At 39.9% G+C, this 12262-nt stretch overlaps 3 non-coding genes and 1 pseudogene across 3 annotated transcripts; all 4 read left to right on the forward strand.

Moving 5' to 3' along the window:
- The first annotated feature begins 97 nt into the window (after positions 1-97).
- On the forward strand, positions 98-261 carry LOC122984763. Its single transcript, XR_006403978.1, has one exon. It is a non-coding gene; the product is annotated as a U1 spliceosomal RNA (small nuclear RNA).
- A 5481-nt stretch (positions 262-5742) lies between these two features.
- LOC122984772 lies at positions 5743-5933 on the forward strand. The gene has a single exon (XR_006403987.1). It is a non-coding gene; the product is annotated as a U2 spliceosomal RNA (small nuclear RNA).
- A 2707-nt stretch (positions 5934-8640) lies between these two features.
- On the forward strand, positions 8641-8819 carry LOC122984774 (annotated as a pseudogene).
- Positions 8820-10326: 1507 nt separating this feature from the next.
- Positions 10327-10490, forward strand: LOC122984764. The gene has a single exon (XR_006403979.1). It is a non-coding gene; the product is annotated as a U1 spliceosomal RNA (small nuclear RNA).
- Positions 10491-12262: the final 1772 nt, after the last annotated feature.

Below are 12262 nucleotides of genomic sequence, written 5' to 3' on the forward strand. Positions count from 1 at the left end.
TTATAGCCTGTGGTTTTGATGATGTATTGATTGTCAGCACCATCAGTCAGCATGGTATGTCTGTGAAAGACTTCCCTGGCTGTGATGTGTACAACTCATACTTACCTGGCAGGGGAGATACCATGATCAAGAAGGTGGTTCACCCAGGGCGAGGCTCAGCCATTGCACTCCGGTTGTGCTGACCCCTGCGAATTCCCCAAATGTGGGAATCTCGACTGCATAATTTCTGGTAGTGGGGGACTGCGTTCGCGCTCTCCCCTGATAAAATGTTCAAAAGAAAATTTATCACTTAATCCTTAAATAGCTCGATTATAATTCAATGAATTGGCATAAAGTCTCTGTGTGCTTTTACAGCATCCATGCATTTTGGATTCTGAGGTGTGATGGAGATCAGACTGATCAGAGCTGTAAACTCTGCCATGAGGGAGCACAAAGACGCTACTAGGACAATGGGAGGACATTTCTTTTCTTTTGCTAACATAAAAAGTTAAGTTAGACTTTTCTGTCAGCTTCCCGTCTCATTTTAAAAAAGACGAGAGAGTGAGCTAGAGAGTGAATGAAGAGAGGGAGCGCTGGTAGTGAGGAAGCAGCTGAATCAGATCAATAAAACGTTATATTCTAATTGTTTCACAGCGGTCACGTTCTAAAGCACAAACGCCTCCGAATCAACACTGCAGCTGGAGCAAAGACTCTTACACACTGAGCTGAAATTAAAAGAGTGCACATATATTTAGTAAATAACATAAATAAAGACAGTCTCTACTGCGTTTTGTTGTCTTTTATGGTCACTGTCTCGCTGCTTCTCTGCTCTTCCTCAACGCGAGCAGGGCTGGAGCCTCTGTGTGTGCAGCGCAGCAGAGGAGAGACAGACAGCGGTGGAGAGTTGACGACAACTAAACTTGTTATGTTACTGTAAGTGCAATAAAAGCTCTTCGAGTAAAAAGCCAAGAATAGTAATTTATCAATGTAATCTGCGCAAAAGATGGACAGACTCCAAATGACGAAGAAATATTGCCGTAAAGAGTTTAATTTGTGTCACAATGATATAAACGAGCATAACACAAAAAGATAGACATTTTTCTCTTGTCACATGATATATAGTCATATCGTACGGCCCTAGTAGTCTGTAGATAAAGCAACTCTATTATAGCATAGCAGTAATTTCTATATTGATTGTGATAAAGGCTGAAATACTGGCTTCCTTAACATGAATGGCATCCACTCTTCAGGTGCCTACATCCTTCCTCTCACCCTTAAGGAGAGCCCTCTTTCAATTCATTTGGGGTCCTAACAAGAAAGGGTTTGGAGAAACATTAAAAAGGGGAGAAAGTGTTGATGAACACAAAAAACATTGTCACTCATAAGTTTGGGATGCCTTTCAACCCACTATGAGGTTAATACATTTCCATTAGTAACACGGCTAACTAATCAACACACAAAACAATCTGGACTTCTAAATAAGATGTTAGTATTTCAAGTTTTCCAGTACTGTGTGTTTCCCTCCCTCAGGCCAATATGACTAAGTACGTACGTAACATTTTTTTTAAATACGATAAATTGTTTTGGGCATCACACAACTCCTGCGAAAGGAGTTGTTTCACGGAATTTGATCCATTTGGTCTGATAACATTTGGAAAGTCTAGAAGAGCCTCACAATTAAGGGCCAAACGGCCAGCGCAGGAATATTGCGCCCGACATGAGATTTAAAAACTCTGTATACTGTGAAATATGGAGAGATTTATCTTGCGATGATAGGCTTAATCAGCCCTGTGGGAACTTGTTTGGCAAGGGCTTGAATGTAATGGACATTCATTTATATGTAAAAGTTCTGCACTGCAGGTTAAAGTAAGTAAATACTTTCTTACTTACGGTTTTGGTTGGGCGCGGAGCTGCACTCTACGTTAACAGGCTTGTAGCAGTCACCCATTCGTGGGACTTGCTGTCATTTCCCTGTTTTCCGAATTCGTATAGCTGAATGTTGAAATCCCTCTGGGTTGATCGGGGGGTTATTCAGATCACCTGTTGTGCCAGGTGTGGGGACTGGCTCCCAAATAGTAATTGAGAGCAGCTGGGTGCATTTCCCTCTTGGCCAATCAGGATGTGACAACACCCTTTTTCTGGAGTTTAGGAGAGTAGAGAAACTGCACACCCAGCTCACTCTGATCTTTCCTCAACTTGTTGTAGATCTCGTTTGTTGGAGATTGTCAGCCAGAAAGAAACTCTAGTCTATTCAGGCCCTTTCGAGTCTTCCTTCCTGTCTTTTGCATTTCTGATTTGAGGGTACTTTTGTGCATTTTGTGGCCTAGCTTGAGGGAACACTAAGAAAATAAAAATTTCAACCCAGTTACCTGCATTTTGGTAGATCTTAGTGCTGTTCATGCAAGTTTTATTTGCCTCACGATAACCTGCAGGCTTTATTTTGTTATCTTGTTTATTTGTTATACTTTAATATCAAAGAGGCATTTTTTCATTAATATCGAAAAGGCATGAGGCAAGGGTGTCAAACACGATGTTACACAGAGTTCCCAGCGTTAACGCACTGCCCCCATTCAAATGGATGGGAGGGCTGCATTTTTTCACGCACTGCTGGTTTTGGTCTGAACGCGGCCTAAGAAATCCGCAATCTGCCCCAATGGTGAAGGTGGCTGGTGGATGGGTGAAATCGTCGTGCCCTATGGGGTCTTCTTTTAGTTGGACTCAGAACTGTTTTTTCCTAGTCCAGATACCCAAAATGTCTTTTATTTCTTTCACAACAGGCAAAACTCATGTATCTGCTGAGGAAGTTACGAATTCTCTCAATGCCAGGATTATTCCGGCACAGCAACGACACATTAAAGGACTTCAGGACTGAGCTAGCTTGCTGCACAACTAGCTTACATACTTCCTCCATGCGGGTGCTAGTGGTAAACATTACATCATAATAGCCGTTAGCTATGTTCTGCTGCAAACAAAGGAAATCTTCAGGTTTCAACCTTTTGCATGTTGAAAATCACTGTTCTCCCAAATGAAACTCTTGTCATGGAAGGCTGTTTCTTTTTTTACTTACTCATATAGGGAAAAAAAAGCAGATGTCATTGTTTGATATGTTTTATTTATTATTGTTAAGTGACACAAAGATTGAAGGATTTGTTGGAGCATTTTACTCTTTAGGGCTTCTCGTAGAACATTTTAATTGCCTTTTGATATAGGAAGTACTTGAGAGGAAGCCCATTAATAGACAGCCGCATGCAGGCTGCTAGATACTCTCCTTGCAGTCTGTTCCTTATGTCTGTCTTCACCTATAAGCAGAGGAAGTATAATGAGAGAATGTGGAGAGACAGAGTATTATAAATCAAATATTCAATTGCTCTTACTCTATTCATGATGGAAAAGTCCCTCTAAAAATTCACAGAAGAAACAGGCACCATGAGCGCAATGGCTGCTAGTTGGCTGAGGCTTGGGTAAAGCTGGCCCCACTCATCATTTTGGGCAGCTTACTCATGATAGACTGCTGATCCATGTCTTAAAACACATGCATGAAAAGCAATTGTGGTGTGAGATTAGTCCAAATGCTTCCCAACCTTCCTCCTAGATTAAAAAAATGTGTTTATAATGTGTGTTATCGGTCAGTCAGACCTTGAATGCTCCAATTAGCACATGATGTTTGAAAGAGGCCCACTCTTGCAGCACAGTGCCCTCTGGTTCCTGGAGGAACTGCTTTGCCAGTGTCTTCAGGCTAGCAACATTTCTCTCCTCATTCATTTTGTGGCTTGAGGTCCCAGCACACTGAAAGCTCCCATAATGCCGAGATGTTGAAACCTGCGGGCCAGGCTATCCTGAAGATCATCAATGTAGGCATCCATGATCTGATTTCAAGGCAATGAATTTACCCACACATTAACATAAGTCTTTAAAGCAATTGAAATCTGAATATTAAACCTTGCCCAGAGTTGCTCCCTAGTCATCCTTCCCTGTCTTTGATAGTTAGTAAGACCCTGTAATGCATGTGCTGAATTCTGTGATTATTGTGTGTGTGTGTTTTGTTTTTTTGGCTGTGCCGGCCCGCCACGGTAAAATGTTACCCGCAGAAACACTGATGGACATATTTTGCAGTCTGAGGAGAGCATGCATGTGGTTGCATCACGCAGTCATACCTGACTCACTTATTGGTGGCACTGTGACTCAATTTGCATAACACGACAGACCTCCGACCACCAAGGTGACCTGCAATCAGGAGATATTACTTCACTTTGTTTTTGGGCGACGTTTTAGGACCAACAGTGGCCTCTAGTGTCACGAAACTTGTGTGGTGCAGTTTTTCCGTTACGTAACCAATTAAGGTGACAATATAAATGACACAGCCTGGCGTTGGTGCCCTGCAGCCTCTCAGGGATGATTCAGATGTCTGTTCTGCTTCAAAACCTTAAAAAACTCTCCTCCTTTCATCTTGTACGGGGTAAAATGTGTGCAAATGAAGGGAGAAGTTTTGGTAAACGCAGTTTCATGTTGGCCTGTACGACGACGCAAGTTCAGCATACCCAGGATATCTTTTCGTTACCTGGCTACACTGAACCTAACATTGGACGTCCAGATAAGCAGTACTACGAAGCTGGTTATCAACCTGAGGCCTGTACTATGAAGCAGGATTTTGGGTTAGAGAGGTAACTTCAGGTTTAACTCTCTGTTTTCTGTCCTACTACGGTAGTTTATGTCTTACTGGGTTACATCGCCATGCTAACTTATGCTGAACAGTTAACCTGCTCCGGAGCAGCAATCTGTCAACGCCCACCCGAACACAGCAAAATAATAAGAAATAATAAATTATAGGCAGAGGGCGGGGGTCTCTGCAGATAAATACACTGTCACACACTTCCAGTGGCTCATAGTGGGTGATGATTGAGATGGATTACTTTTGTATAAAGCTATACATTGTTTTTTTTAGTGTAATCCTGTATAGTATACCTTTTAAATCTTTTGTTTGAAGAAGGCTTAACTCGACACACAAGCTGTCATTCATACAGATTTTATTTCATTTACAAATGACAAAGGAAGTTGCCTCAAATTTGGAGTTCAGAGCAGTTTGTTCAGCAGCTCCTGAACATGTTTACTGCCCTGAAGTCACTCTTAGTTTCATTGAGAGAAACCTATTGATTAAAGATACATTCAATAAAATGAAACTATTTTTTAGAGGAATGTTAACACAAATATAACAGGAGATCTATACTAATTATTTAATATGATATCTTAGTATAGGTCAACTACTAATAATAAGTCTGTATGAATGCTCATAGTATATTATAACTAAGTATTATTGGTATAGGGAATACCTGTACCAGTGAACATTTTGTAAAGAGAAGACTGTCCGATGTTCTGTGTCCTTTGCAAATCCCTGAATCTCTTTATTAAGTTGTTGTGTTTCATACTGTGATGCAGTTGACTGTAGAGTGCAGTTCGCTGTATTCTCCACTAGAGGGAGCTGGAACTCCGTTAATTAATATATATTGTTAAAAACATTATTTTCTCCATCAGATATCAGACTCTAATCTGACTTACAGTTTATTTTCCCTTTTAAGAACTCAGATGGGATTGTGTTTATTTAAAATATAAAATAAGTTACAGTTGTCTTTTGGTGATAATTGTATTGCTCTTTCGTTCTTAATTCCTATTGGACTAGACTGTGTCATGTGACCCAGCAGAGACTCAAACCATCAGTGAGACTATCGGTGCAGAGGACCACTCCTCTACCTCAGACATTATTGCAGTATCGCTTCTCGGCCTTTTGGCTAAGATCAAGTGTAGTATCTGTTCTTATCAGTTTAATATCTGATACGTCCCCTATCCGGGGACCATATATTAAATTGATTTTTGGAACAGGGAGATGGAATAGGGGCTTGCTCCGTCCACTCCACGCATCGACCAGGTATTGCAGTACTTCCAGGAACGGTGCACCCCTCTCTATGTTGAATATAAAGAAACTTAATACTTTGTAATTAAACTGTTATAACTTTAACTTAACTTTACTTGTTATTATAGTATTTGATTAAGCAATTATTGCAACACGTTATACAGGTATAACTGCACTTCATTGATTGTGGTCTAACTTTTCTACAGTGTTTATAATCCTTATTTTTAGAGCAGGAAGCTGCAAAGTAGTGATATACATGCCCAGTATTAAATTAGTGTGAAAATCCTCATTGCTGCATTTCTGCTGGTTTCATAGCCTGCTGTTCCCTGATATATCAGAAGGAAGCTAGAAACACTGAATATTTGTACTTAATTAAGTACACAATAATTAATAAGTAATTAAGTCATCGACCACTGAGCCTCTACCATCGTAACATCATGATTTAACGACCCCCCACGTCGTCTGTCCATCTTTTGCGTGGATTACAGTACTCATATTGGCTTCTTACTCACGAAACTTTTATTGCACTTACAGTAACGCAACGAGTGTTGGCTACCATCAAGTCGACCTGGTTCACCCTCTCTCCTCTGATCCACTCAGAGGACACTTACTCAGGACTTTACTCAGGATTTTATAATCTACACACAGCATTGTCAAGGGCCTATAATTAGCTAACAGTGTAGGGTCATCTTTTTTGTATAGTAAGGATATTATTCCCTCCCGCATACTGCTGTTCATTTTACCACATGCATACATTTCATTATATATTTCCAGTAAGTGATGTCCTATTAGATCCCAGAATGAAATATAAAACTCTTTTGTGAGCCCATCTATGCCTGGTACCTTATTATCTTTCATGGTTTTTAAAGCAGCGTACGACTCCTCCAATTTTAAGTCTTTGTCCAATTCCTGTTTTATGTCTAGAGGTATTTTTTTGTCTGAATGAATTTATCTCCTTTTTCAATATCTATGTCTTCTGCATTGAAAAGCTTGCCACAATGCAGCCCTGTCATCTCCGCTATCTCCTCTCTATCTTCACACAAGTCACCATTTTCTTTCTTTAATCCCTGTATTACCCTCTTTTTCCCTCTTGCTCGTACATTTTTGAAAAAGAACGCTGAACACTTTTCATCCTCCTCATATCTTTCCCTCTGCATTTTAAAGGCAAAGATTTTTGCTCTTTGTTCAAACATCTCCTGTTGTTTCTTCTGTAACACAGTTAATACTTCTCTGTCTATTGATGTTCCAGATGTGTTGCACTTTACATATACCTTCTGAATCTCTTTTTGTAAATTGTAGAAAGTCATGTGTCGTTCTTTTGATTTTTTCTTGCAGAAGTCTGATGTATATTGTTTTATTCTATTTTTTGTGTCCTCCCACCACTCCACAGCGGAGAGATATAGACTCTTTAATTCAACACATCTTCCAAAAAAATCTGGAAAGTCATCTCTAAAATCTTTGTCTGATAATATTTCATTGTTAAGTTTCCAATACCCTTTTCCAAATCTTGGTATATTTAATTCTATTGTTGCACGGAGAAGGTTGTGGTCCGAATAAAATACTGGAGATGTTTGAACTGAGATAACATTTGTACCTTGTGGGATTAAAATATAGTCTATACGGCTCTTATCGCCTCTGCTATTTTCCCACGTGTAACCGGGGTCCTTTTTGTATGATGCTCTATATGCATCTACTAATCCAAACTTTCCTATTAGGGATTTGAGTGGTAATGCATTACTTCCTCTGTCAAGTGAGGTATTGAAATCACCCGCTACATATATAGTTCTGTTGGTCATGAAACAAGTGTCCAGAGAGTTCAGCAGCTCCCTACGGGCTGCAGACTCTGTATGTGCATACACATTTATTATTCTCAGCTGTTTTTCATTCCACCTTAGATCCACCACCAGGACTCTACCCTGAATGGGAGAAAAGCTTCCCTGTATTTCCATATTTTTCTTATTGCCACAAAGAATTCCCACCCCGGATGAGTGTACCCCACCCACACTCCATCTAGAATCCCCTTTTACCCACTCTTTAGAAAATTTTAATATACCCTTCTCATTTTTTAAATGGACCTCTTGAAGAAGGCAGACATCAAAGTTAATTGTAGCTAGATGGGAAAAAGTCGTTTTCCTCTTAGTTTCTTTTTGAAAACCCCTTACATTCAAAGTGACAATTTTGAATTCCACTTCAGTTATGTGGTTACCTGATTAGTGCAAGAGGAAAAACAAGTGCAAATAGAAGGGGTCCATAACTTACATCAGTCCACATTAGTTCACCTCAGATGACATACTAGACGACTCACAAATCAAATCGTTCTTCGGCTCGCCTCTCACTCCCTGAGGCAGAAAGGGTCTTAAAAGGTGAGAGAGAGAACAGGTTATGGAGGGGGTGTCCTCCCTCAACACTCTCTCTGTCTAAAGTCTCTTGACTGTGGGCAGCAGTCGGAACTCCGCTGGGAGGAATGACAGAGCCGGCTCCAGACTGCTGGGGGGCATCTTCCAACGGGCTCGTCCTCCTCTAGGAGAGGGCTGTATCGGCCACTTGATGATAGTTGCTCAGAAGTCGTAGCGTGGGGGGAACTAACAGGACTAATGACTTTCCTTTTCTTTGTTTTAACTTTTTTGTCTCTCTTGACCCGAATCCATGTTTCTTGTTGATTGTCTGTTTCGTTACTTTCTCTGTTTCCCGCCTCTTGCACATCACCACCGGTTAGCATGCTAGCGGAGGCGGCTGTCTCTGTCCCCTCTGTGTGGTCCTCTTGTCCCGTTTCCGCTTGTGTCATTCCGCTTTCCTTTTAATATCTGATACGTCCCCTATCCGGGGACCATATATTAAATTGATTTTTGGAACAGGGAGATGGAATAGGGGCTTGCTCTGTCCACTCCACGCATCGACTTGGTATTGCAGTACTTCCAGGAACGGTGCACCCCCCTCTCTATGTTAAATATAAAGAAACTTGATGCTTTGTAATTAAACTGCTATAACTTTAACTTAACTTTGCTTGTTATTATAGTATTTGATTAAGCAATTATTGCAACACGTTATACAGGTATTACTGCACTTCATTGATTGTGGTCTAACTTTTCTACAGTGTTTATAATCCTTATTTTTAGAGCAGGAAGCTGCAAAGTAGTGATATACATGCCCAGTATTAAATTAACAGAATAAGCAACTGTTGAGTGAAAACATTAAGAAAACGTTGATTTATTCTCAGTAGATCTCAAAACTGCTTCACTGCACAATAGTTTCAAAATTAGATGTCAGTTCAGTCTGATTATTAGGTTAAATCATTCACTAAACAGTGAAAATCCTCACTGATGCATTTCTGCTGGTTTCACAGCCTGCTGTTCTCTGATATATCAGAAGGAAGCTAGAAACACTGAATATTTGTACTTAATTAAGTAAACAATTATTAATAAGTATTTAAGTCATCGACCACTGAGCCTCTTCCATCGTAACATCATGATTTAACGACCCCCTACGTCGTCTGTCCATCTTTTGCGTGGATTACAGTACTCATATTGACTTCTTACTCATGAAGCTTTTATTGCACTTACAGTAACGCAACGAGTGTTGGCTATCATCAAGTCGACCTGGTTCACTCTCTCTCCTCTGATCCGATCAGAGGACACTTACACATGCATGGAGCGCTCTGACCCGCCCGTGGTGAAACAGAGGAGAGAAACTCAGTGTGACCATAAATAACAGTAGATGCTCACACTGAGCTGAAATGAAACGAGTGAACATAAATTACACAAATAACATAAATAAACAGTGTCTACTGTGTTTTGCTATCATTTATAGTTAAATTTCCCTCTGAAAATATTACTAAAGGTACTTTCTTACTTTCCATCACTGGCTGTCAGTTATATACAGAAAAAACATTGTGTATATATTATGTATGTCTCTGAGTCAATGTGCTATTTATTAAATAGTGTTGTTCACACTCCAGAGCAGTAGGCAGCAGTAGTAGGAATGTCTGTTGCCCACCACCAGTAAACAAAGAAACAGGAAGTGGTTGTAATTTGAGGGAAAAATGTGTGCTTTGTGTTTTTATTTATTTCTCTGAATTTCAAATATGGATCAAACAACTTTTGATTGCAGTATGATTTAGCTTTGGCTCTTCTGAACTTTCTGTTGGGTTGTTACTCATTTGATGGAGGTGAAATTGATACAATGGGTGAATGGGTTTAGGTCAGCTGTTGATTTTTAAATATTGCAATGCATTATGGGAATGCAAGTCCTTACTTAAGTAAAATATAAATAGTAAAGTAAATAATCTTTGTTAGCCTTATTACAAAACTGCTCCTTCTGTATTGACTTCCTGTAGATCCACAGCCTCTTATAGCCTGTGGTTTTGATGATGTATTGATTGTCAGCACCATCAGTCAGCATGGTATGTCTGTGAAAGACTTCCCTGGCTGTGATGTGTACAACTCATACTTACCTGGCAGGGGAGATACCATGATCAAGAAGGTGGTTCACCCAGGGCGAGGCTCAGCCATTGCACTCCGGTTGTGCTGACCCCTGCGAATTCCCCAAATGTGGGAATCTCGACTGCATAATTTCTGGTAGTGGGGGACTGCGTTCGCGCTCTCCCCTGATAATATGTGAAAAAGAAAACCTAGCACTCTTACTTAAAATCATTTCATGATCTCTCAGATTAATCTTGTGATCCTTTAAAAGGGACCCCTAGGTTGGGAACCACATGACTAAACAAGCTAACTGTATATAAAGTAGTTCAGATTAAACTAACAGATTCAAACAAAGATGGTTTTGGGATCCACTGAGAATAAACCAACGTTTTCTTACGTTTTTCAAACGTGGAAAAGGACAGTGAACGCAGCACGTTTCCTTTTTACAACCTACTTGTCTCACTCAGCAGTTACTTGTTCTATTCATTTAATAGTGGCATGCACGTCACCACTTTGCAGCCTCCTGCTCTAAAAATAAGGGTTATAGACACTGTAGAAAAGCAAAAACAAAGACCACAGTCAATGGAGTGTACTAATACCTGCATAATGTGTTTAAGTAATTGCTTAACTGAGCACTGAACGTAACAAGGGGAAAATTGGAACACTGTAGATAATACTCTTAAACCCTTTATGGCTGGCATGTACCAAAAAACACAATTAAAGAACATTTCATTATGCAAGCAACACAACAACTGACTAAAAATGCATCGAGAAAAAGTGGCCTTGCTCTGCCAATGTGAACACATAACTCTAGAAAACTCAATACAACTATAGTGCAAAACAGTCAAACAAAAGTGCATCAATAAATGTAGTCCTGAGCAGGGTTTTTCGGATCAGCAAAAAAAAAAAAAAAAAAAAAAAAAAAAAAAAAAAAAAAAAAGGGGAGACAAAACTTTGCTTTCCATTTATTCTGTAAAACACTTACAGCAAGAAACTTTTGCTCATGATCTTAAATGAAAACAACATTCCGTACGGATCACGGATCAACTACGATCCGTTGCACCACTATTAGTTTCCAATACTCTTTCCCATATTTTGGTATTTTTAATTCTGTTGTCACTGAGAGAAGGTTGTGGTCTGAATAGAATACAGGAGATATTTGAACAGATAAAACCTTTGTGCCATGTGGGATTAAAACATAGTCTGTTCGACTCTTATCACCTCTGCTGTTTTCCCACGTGAAGCCAGGTTCCTTTTAGTGTGATGCCCTATATGCATCTACTAGACTGAACTTTCCTAACAGATTTGAATGGTAATGCAATACTTCCTCTATCTAGAGAGGTATTGAAGTCACCCGCCACATAAACAATTCTGTTAGTCATGAAACAGATGTCAAGTGAATTCAATAGCTCCCTGCAGGCTGCAGGTTCTGTGTGTGCGTATACATTAATTATTCATAACTGTTTCTCTTTCCACTTTAAATCCACCACCAAGACTGCCCTAAACAGGAGAAAAGCTGCCTTGTATTTCAATGTCTTTCTTATTACCACATAGTATTCCCTCCCCACTCACACTCCACCCAGAGTCTCCATTTACCCAGTCTCTGGAGTATTTGGATATGTCATTTTCGTTTCTCAAATGGATTTCTTGGAGAAGGCAAACAATAAAATTAAGTGTGGCTGAATGAGAAAATACTGCTTTTCTCTTACTTGCTTTTTGAAACCATCGAACATTCAGAGTGATAATTTTGAAATCCACATCAGTTCATAAACAGACAACTCACGTATCAAAACGTTCCTCTGCTCGCCTCTCAAACTGAAATTATAGTCTCCACGTCCACGAGGGTCTGCGTGATGTAAATTTCGTCATCGGAGGGTGTGTTTAGGCTCTGTGCGGACATCCACATACCTGCAATTTGTTGTGTCCACACTGACCTGTCCGCAACAGTTCATGTGGACAC

The sequence above is a fragment of the Thunnus albacares genome, chromosome 6 (genome assembly GCF_914725855.1).
Source record: "Thunnus albacares chromosome 6, fThuAlb1.1, whole genome shotgun sequence".
NCBI classification, from domain to species: domain Eukaryota; kingdom Metazoa; phylum Chordata; class Actinopteri; order Scombriformes; family Scombridae; genus Thunnus; species Thunnus albacares.